The following is a 7,715-nucleotide window of genomic DNA, read 5'->3' as shown; positions in this document are numbered from 1 at the left end:
TGAATTCAAGACTAACTTAAAACATAGCATATTCTCTAAAAACATTAAAACTGAGTTTTTAGAGTTTTTAAACATAAAGCTCATTTCTTTCTTTTCTGTCTCTCCTCCCCTGTCACCCCGAGTCTATCTCTTTTTTCTTCTTTATCTCTCTTCCTTCTTTCATTTCCTTCTTCTTTATCTCTCCTCCAATCCTCTTATCTTCTTCTCTCCTCCAAACCTCTCTTCTTTCTCTCTCATTTGATCCTCTCTAATCTTTCTCCTTCTCATGCGATCCACTCTCTTTGGATCTCTTTGTCCAGTTTAAGTTTTAAAATTTAAAATTTTTAAATCTCATATCAAACAAGTTTTTGAGTATTAAAGAAATCTGTTTCAAGAAGATATTCTAAAGAAATGTTTTGAGAAATGATGTAATTTTTTTTAATTGGATACCAAACAGACTTTTATATATCTGCTTTAAAACACAATGAGAGCTAGATTAACAACATTCATGAACTTGGATCAAACTCAGAGTAAATCCCAAGTTAAACATCAGTAGCTTCATTTGGTAAAATTTAAAACAAATGACAGACATGTCAGTCCGGATATTCGAATATTAATTTACTGACATTTAATTGGACAAATATAAAATAAGCATGAACAATTTTGATAAGAACTATAAAATAAGCATATGCATATACATGTGTGTGTGTGTGTGTGTGATTATATGGCCATGGAACGAAGTGTCCGTATTAGAGCAAGTCCACCCCTGCAAATCCCTTTTGCAATTGGGTGATTCAATCCTCCTATCCCAACAAAAATTGCTTCATCACACCCAAGTCTCCCTTGCCATTCGGTCCCAACTTGCCCAGACTCAGGAATTGGGCCATTCTCGCCTGCCTCTGTGCCTAAGGTGATGTAACATCATCATGACAAAAACAATTTGCAAGAGAAGGTGCAACATGAGACGTGGTCAAGGGACAATTTCGCCTTCTCTACGGTCGAGAAATCCTTCTTTGAAGATGAAGTGAAGGAATGGATGGAGAGAGAGGAGGGACGGAGCAAGTGGAGGGACAGACGAATCGAGGGAGGGAAGGACGAAGAAAAATAAGAAAAAGAGGGAGAGGGGGACATACGTAGCAGGAGCTGCAGTCGTGGGACATGGCCTTATGTATCAGGACCTGTCATCGGTGAGCGCGAAGTCGAGGGAAGAGGAGGAGAAATGAAGGACAGAGGAATTGAGGAGAAAAAGAGGGAGAGAGTGGATGATTCCAGAAAGAAACGGTTCCTGAACATTAATATTCTTTTTATAAAGTAATATTAATTTCTAATTTTCTTTGTTATTATTTTTTGAAAAATAATTTTTTAATGTGAATTGCCTGGATAATTTATTGGCGGGGGCGGCAGCGGGGGTAGGGTTGGGGCTGAGGGAGGGGATGGGTGTGCTTTCTATTCACTAAGACCATCTCCAACCAAGGGCTGATCAGATGATTCGTTTTAGCCTTTTGGCCCTCAAAGATATTAATATTCTAATGAACAATACATGGCTATGTTTGCCTCCGTCTTTAACCGAGGGCCAAAGGGCCATAGGACTCGTTTTAACCCTGTCACAAAAAACCATCTCCAACCGAGGGCCAAAAGGCCAAACATAATTTATTATTTAAATTTAGAAACTACAACAATTTAAATTCAAATCCAACAACAACTTAAATTTAATATCCATAATCAACATCATCTTCATCATTCGCCATTGTAGGAGTATAGTCATAGGTAAATAACAGCCGCCGGATCATAATTTTTTCTTTTTTTCCTATCAAAATAGGCCTTACTCATTGGAGTGTAATTCGAAGTGTTCCTTTCCATATTCTTATCATCCATCTCTTCTTGTATTTGTTTGGCCCGTTCTTCATGCCTACTTTTCCTTTCTTCCGCCTCAAGGGCATTTTGCCCCGCCATTAATCGCAATGAGGCCGCTGCTTCATGTTGAGTGGTGTAATCATCATTTGCCTTGCCTTTTTCCTTCAACCTTCGCGCCTTGTTTCGTCCCATAGCCCTAGGTATGAACCTTCACCCGAAAACGGATTTTTTACCCTTGTTTGTTGAATGGTTGGAGATCCATCTTCATCCATATCTGCAGCTGAGGATGCAGTTCCGAACACTGGCATATGAGCTTTATGTGGTGGATCTTCAAATAACACCCACCCTTTACAAATTTCCAACTGAAAGGGTTTCGAGCTGCTCTCCATATACAAATCCTTCGCTTGGCGTACCTAGAAAAAAATTAAAGAAAATTAATTTATGAAATTAAATGTAATATAATTAAATATTTAAAATAAATTGTGAAAACACTTACATCGTCGTAGTAATTAGCGCTGCTTTCATGTCTACTTACGGCTACTAACAATGCTTGATGCCATTTGTTCAAACTTGGCTGAAGATGTTTCTTCCATCTTAAAGAACAACTCTCTTGATTTCGAATATTCACTAGAGTGATGCCTTCATAGAACTCTAAGTATTTTTGGACACGCAAGTCTAAACACCGTCATTTGTTTTACAATTCCCCCTCACACTATCTTCCTGCACCCATCTATAAGCCTTGCAAAGAGCTTCATCTTCTTTTCAGGTCCAAACCTTACCTTTCATTGCAAACGAGGCCATTTGAAAATTATTGAAAAAAATTAAAGGATAGATTTTTGAAAAAGGAAAGAAAATATGAGAATTGAAATGGTGTAGGAATAGTGAATGAATGGTTTAGGTATTTATAGGAAAAAAATTAGAATTTTTGAGAATTAAAAAAAAAAAAAATTGAATCCAACTGTAACTGGTGCCAGCTAGCCGTTTGATTCAAATTTCTTTTTAAGCATTCCTGTCAGTTATAACCGACAAGATTAATGTTTTTCCTGGCTAGCCCCGGGCTGCAGCAGCCCTTTGCCCTTTCAAATTCTGTGGGGCCCTTTCAGATTCCACAAGCTCTCTGGCCTAGCCCTCTGGCCTAGCCCTCGGTTAGAGACGGTTTTCGGGCTATTTTCGGCCCTCTGGCCTTCTAGACCCTTCAGTTGGAGATGGTCTAAGGCACCCTAAGGGGTGGAGTTGCTCTTTAGTACCAAATGGTAAAATTCTCCAACGATTACTGTTCACTAAGGCGCCCATAAGAGCAACTCCAGCGTTGTAAGGGCCCCCTAGGACAACTAACTATTGAATCCCCACAGTGAACAGTAACTGTTTTTTGCATTTCCACCCCTAAACTAAATAGCCATGGCAATAGACAATAAAATATTACTATTTTTTATTTTATAAAATAATAAAAAATAGTTTTATTTCAAATTTCGTTTATGATTTTTAATCAGTCTCGTTGTACCACATTTCATTAAATAAAAAATTACAACTCAAAGTATTTGAGAAAATATAAAATTGTGGTGTAAGGTGGAAGATAATGACAAGATATTTATAGAAAAATTAATTAATATTTTTTTAAAATTTTTAAATTTTTTTGGAATTTTTTATTAATTGTTTATTTTTTTAATTAATTTTATAATGTGGTTGATGTCAGCCTTGCATCATGTGGCATCAGACTCTTAGGCCACCAATTCGAGCTGGGCCTCTTACTCGGGCTTCCCCTAAGCCCCATTGCCCGCATGGGCTAGAGCAAATTGCTAAGGCTATTGAGTTATTTATGTCGTTGATCCATCGGGCTCAAGACACCAATGGAGTTGCTCTTTAGCACCAAATGACAAAATCCTTAACTTTTATTTTAATTTCTAATATAGTTATGGAAAATCTTGTCGTTTTATTCTTTTTGTTTGGTTGTCAATATTTTGGATGCAAGATACAGGCTAATTAATCTCATCTTAAACAAAAAGTACCCTAAACTCAAACTCCCCACTCCACTTGCAACAAGGTCAACTTCGTATGTTAAGTACATGATGCGAGAATTATACGCACACAAATTAAACCCTCTTTTTGTCAATTGTAGTAAATATGTAAGTAGGGATCGTTCTGGACTGGGGATTAGGAGGGATTGTTAATCACTTGGATTTGACTTCAAAAACGTAAAAACAAGTTTAAAACACTATTTGATGCGAAGAATGCAAAACTAAAAATAAGAAAGATTAAGACTAAGACTTAAACAAAATATGGGGGGAGATTTAGGTTTGGACGAGATTAAACTAAAGTGGATAGATTGCAAAGAAAACAAATTGTAAATACGAATTTGACGGAAATGAATGGATGGGAAGCTAGCTAAGGGGTTCATCTCCACACATGTTATACTTGCATACAAAACGATTTCTAATTGCTTTTCAATAAACCATGAATTCTCAACACCCCGGGTTAATTAGGTACGCTTAAATTAACCGTCAAGTTTTCCTTAAGTTAATGAATTGGATGATTGCATACGACAACCCAAAGCATTCCCCACAAGTTCCCTACATGAGTTGCATAATAGAGATACAAGCAAGAATCATTAAGTTCTTTGAAAACTATAAGTGTTGACGAGGCATTCGTTACTATGATTGCATGAAACTTATGCCAAGAATTTATTTAACGCGATTGTTTATAAGCAACCTCCACTACTTGTGAATATAAGTTCATAACTATTACGTGAAACTCACTTATATTCTAGCGTCATATTCATGCATGAAAATTAAGCATGCACTCTCAATAAACATACATAAATAGGTTATCAATCAAATAGTTAAACAAATTGAATTCACAACTTATGAAACACAATTAGAAGTAATCAAATCATATTGCAAGCATAAACATGTATTTCGAATACCCCCTAGCCAAAGGGGGGTTTAGTTCCTCATACGTACAAGGCAAAGAGAATTGAAATTAAACATTGGAATCGAGGAAAAGCAACACCTAAAAATTCCAACAACTCAAACTTGAATTGTATGAACGTTTAGGCACTCTTCTCCTCCTCTTCGTTGTAGCATAAGGTCTAAGGGATGTTGTTGGTTTGGTGTTTGTATGGAGGAATGGTTGGGAAGTGTTTTGGATGGATGGGGAGTGGTGGAAATGAAGATAATGATGCTGGAAATGCAAAAAAGGCCACGACAAAGGGATGAAATGGTGTGTTTGTGGTGTGTTGTGTATGAAATGAGGTGTGGGATGAATTGAATGACAAATGAATGAAGTGTGTGTGGTTTATATAGGGAGAGAATGGATGGGAGAGCATGTGAATGATAGCTAGGAGAATGATTAAAGGGGTGTTGCTAGGTTGGAAATGCATGTGAATGCATGTGTGTGTGAATGATGGTAGCTAGGGTGAATTATGATGAATGCATGTGAGTGACAACTAGGTTAGTTGGTGGAAATCTGAAAATGGCATAAGGGATGCACGGCTTTGGGGGAAGTTTTTGATTATTTAAAATGTGGATGCATGATGAAGAGTTAATAAATAATGCATGTAGGGTTAGGAAATAAAATCATAACTTAAAGGGGGGATGATTAAAGGGTGTGTCTAGGTTGGAAAGGTGTGGAAGATGGATGGAATTAGGGGGAATGCACGGCAATGGTGGGAAGTTCTTTGGTGATGAATGCAATGATGAAGAGTGAATAAATAATGCATGTAGGGTTAGCTAGGTTGGCTTTGTTTGGGTGCATGTGAGTTAAAGAGGGAGAATGTGGTGAAATGATGAAGTAGGAAGGTGGAAATGCATGTGAATGCATGTGAGTGCATGTGTGTGTGAATGGGTGTTTCTTGATGGTTTTAGGGTTGTGATGCATGTGAATGCATGTGGCTAAGACTTGTTGATTGGGCTAGAGGTTTTGCATGGCTCAAATGATTGTTTGATTGGGCTAGACCCTTTGTTTTATGTCCAAAGTGCATACAAGGCTTTCAAATTCGTCCAACACTTTGGCTCCAAACATATGCTATCCATTCCAAGCCCAATTTTGCTCCAAAATGCTCCAAAATGCATCTTTTTGCTTCCTTAGCCATATGAACCTAAAAACACACGAAAATGGCTTAAACTACTAAAACAACTATGAATTAACAACATAGATGCACGAAAACAAGCTAAGTAAGTCGCCTAAATATGCTCCTATCAAATTCCCCCACACTTAGCTTTTGCTAGTCCTCGAGCAAAACAAGATAATAACAAACAAACAAAACGACATTAAACAAGTAAAACACAACCTAAACCTTCCAACAACCGTCTTAGGGATTTCCAATGCACATGACATGTTAAAAATCATCATTCCCACATATTTTAGTCATCTTCACACTTAAGTACATTTTTAATCATAGTCACCACATACTATTTCACAATTAAGCATTTAAAACCATGTTTTGAATGTAGTAACATGCCTTAGAGAATTTGCTCAATTCCTTACAAGATATGCACTCGATTTTCACTCAGATTTTCTAACTACACACCCTAATCTCGTCATATGTGAGAAGATTGATGTAAACATGAAAACGAACACTCACATATATGTATCACAAAGAAAGCAATTTCTGGAGTTAATAAGCATGTTTAGATATGATCTCATGAATGGAATGCTACTACTTAGATGCGAGAACCAGTGACACCATATGCTCATACCAAGTTCAAACTCCACAAATTGAAACACATAACACTCAAGATTGAAGTCACGGGTTGTAATGGGGCTTGGGGTGTTTGCTAACAACGAAAGGATAGGGAAAACAAACGTTCTTTAAAGCAATAGTAAGCACCATAATGAAATTGAACTTAGAATTCCCCTTAGAATGCAGAAATCAACTTTTAATCTCAAAGGGAAGGTTCAAGCAATCAATTAGGGCCGAATTCAACGTTTTGTACCCTTCCTTCAACAAATAACACTTGAGAATTCCCCAACACATCTTTTCAACTCTTTTTTTTTTTTTTTTCTTTTCTTTCTTTTGCCGTGCCTCATTCAAGATTTTTGGCACACCCAAATATCAAGAATCCTTCCCCCACACTTGTTTTCTGCAATGCAATGATCAAAAGGAATTCATCTTGAGTTTATGCTTTTACTATGCTTCAAGAACAAAGGTATGGGTGGTCCTACTTTAGGCTAGGTGAGGATAATTGTGGGTTAACAAAGAAAGTAGGCTACACAAGGCTCAACGGGGTTAAATCCTACAAAACAAATGAAATAGGGAAATATGGCAATTTGGCTTTGGTGGTGGTCACTACACAACTTCTTCTTGAATATGTGTTATGCAAATCAATAACATGCTTTGAATGAAATGGGCATGAGTTCTAGCATTTGGAACTATATGATGAAACGCCTTCTAAGTAGTAACCAAGCAAAGAATAATGAGATCATGCAACGACTTTGGAAAACAATAATGCACAGATTTTAACTCTTTAAATAACGTTTAGGCTCAAGCCTCACAAGGTTGTAGCGTTTGTTTGAGTTCCTTCCTTCAAGCATGTTACAAAAACCAATTTTTCTTTTATGATTGCATGTGAAGTCATACATTATAACCATAACCAAGCATACACCAAGAGTAAATCAAACTTTTCTCCATGTTTATAACTCTTTTTAACAGTCATGCAATTAAAAACCAAATCCTCATCATTGTGTTGGAAGGTGACCTACGACACAAACACACAAAAACGACTCAAAACACTCTAAAACATCTTAAAAACACCTTAAAACAACAAAGAACAACATTTGAAGTTATGGGTGATAAAATCCCATGAATTTGCATCAAATATACTTAGTTACCCCCCCCCCCCCCCACACTTAAATCAAACATTGTCCTCAATGTTTCAAGTATAGAC

This window comes from the organism of the source record quoted next, unplaced genomic scaffold (assembly GCF_019419815.1).
Source record: "Pyrus x bretschneideri cultivar Hongxiangsu unplaced genomic scaffold, Pyrus_bretschneideri_v1 Contig11, whole genome shotgun sequence".
In the NCBI taxonomy this organism is placed as follows: domain Eukaryota; kingdom Viridiplantae; phylum Streptophyta; class Magnoliopsida; order Rosales; family Rosaceae; genus Pyrus; species Pyrus x bretschneideri.
The sequence above is the reverse complement of the archived record's forward strand: the minus strand, read 5'-3'. Positions refer to the sequence as shown.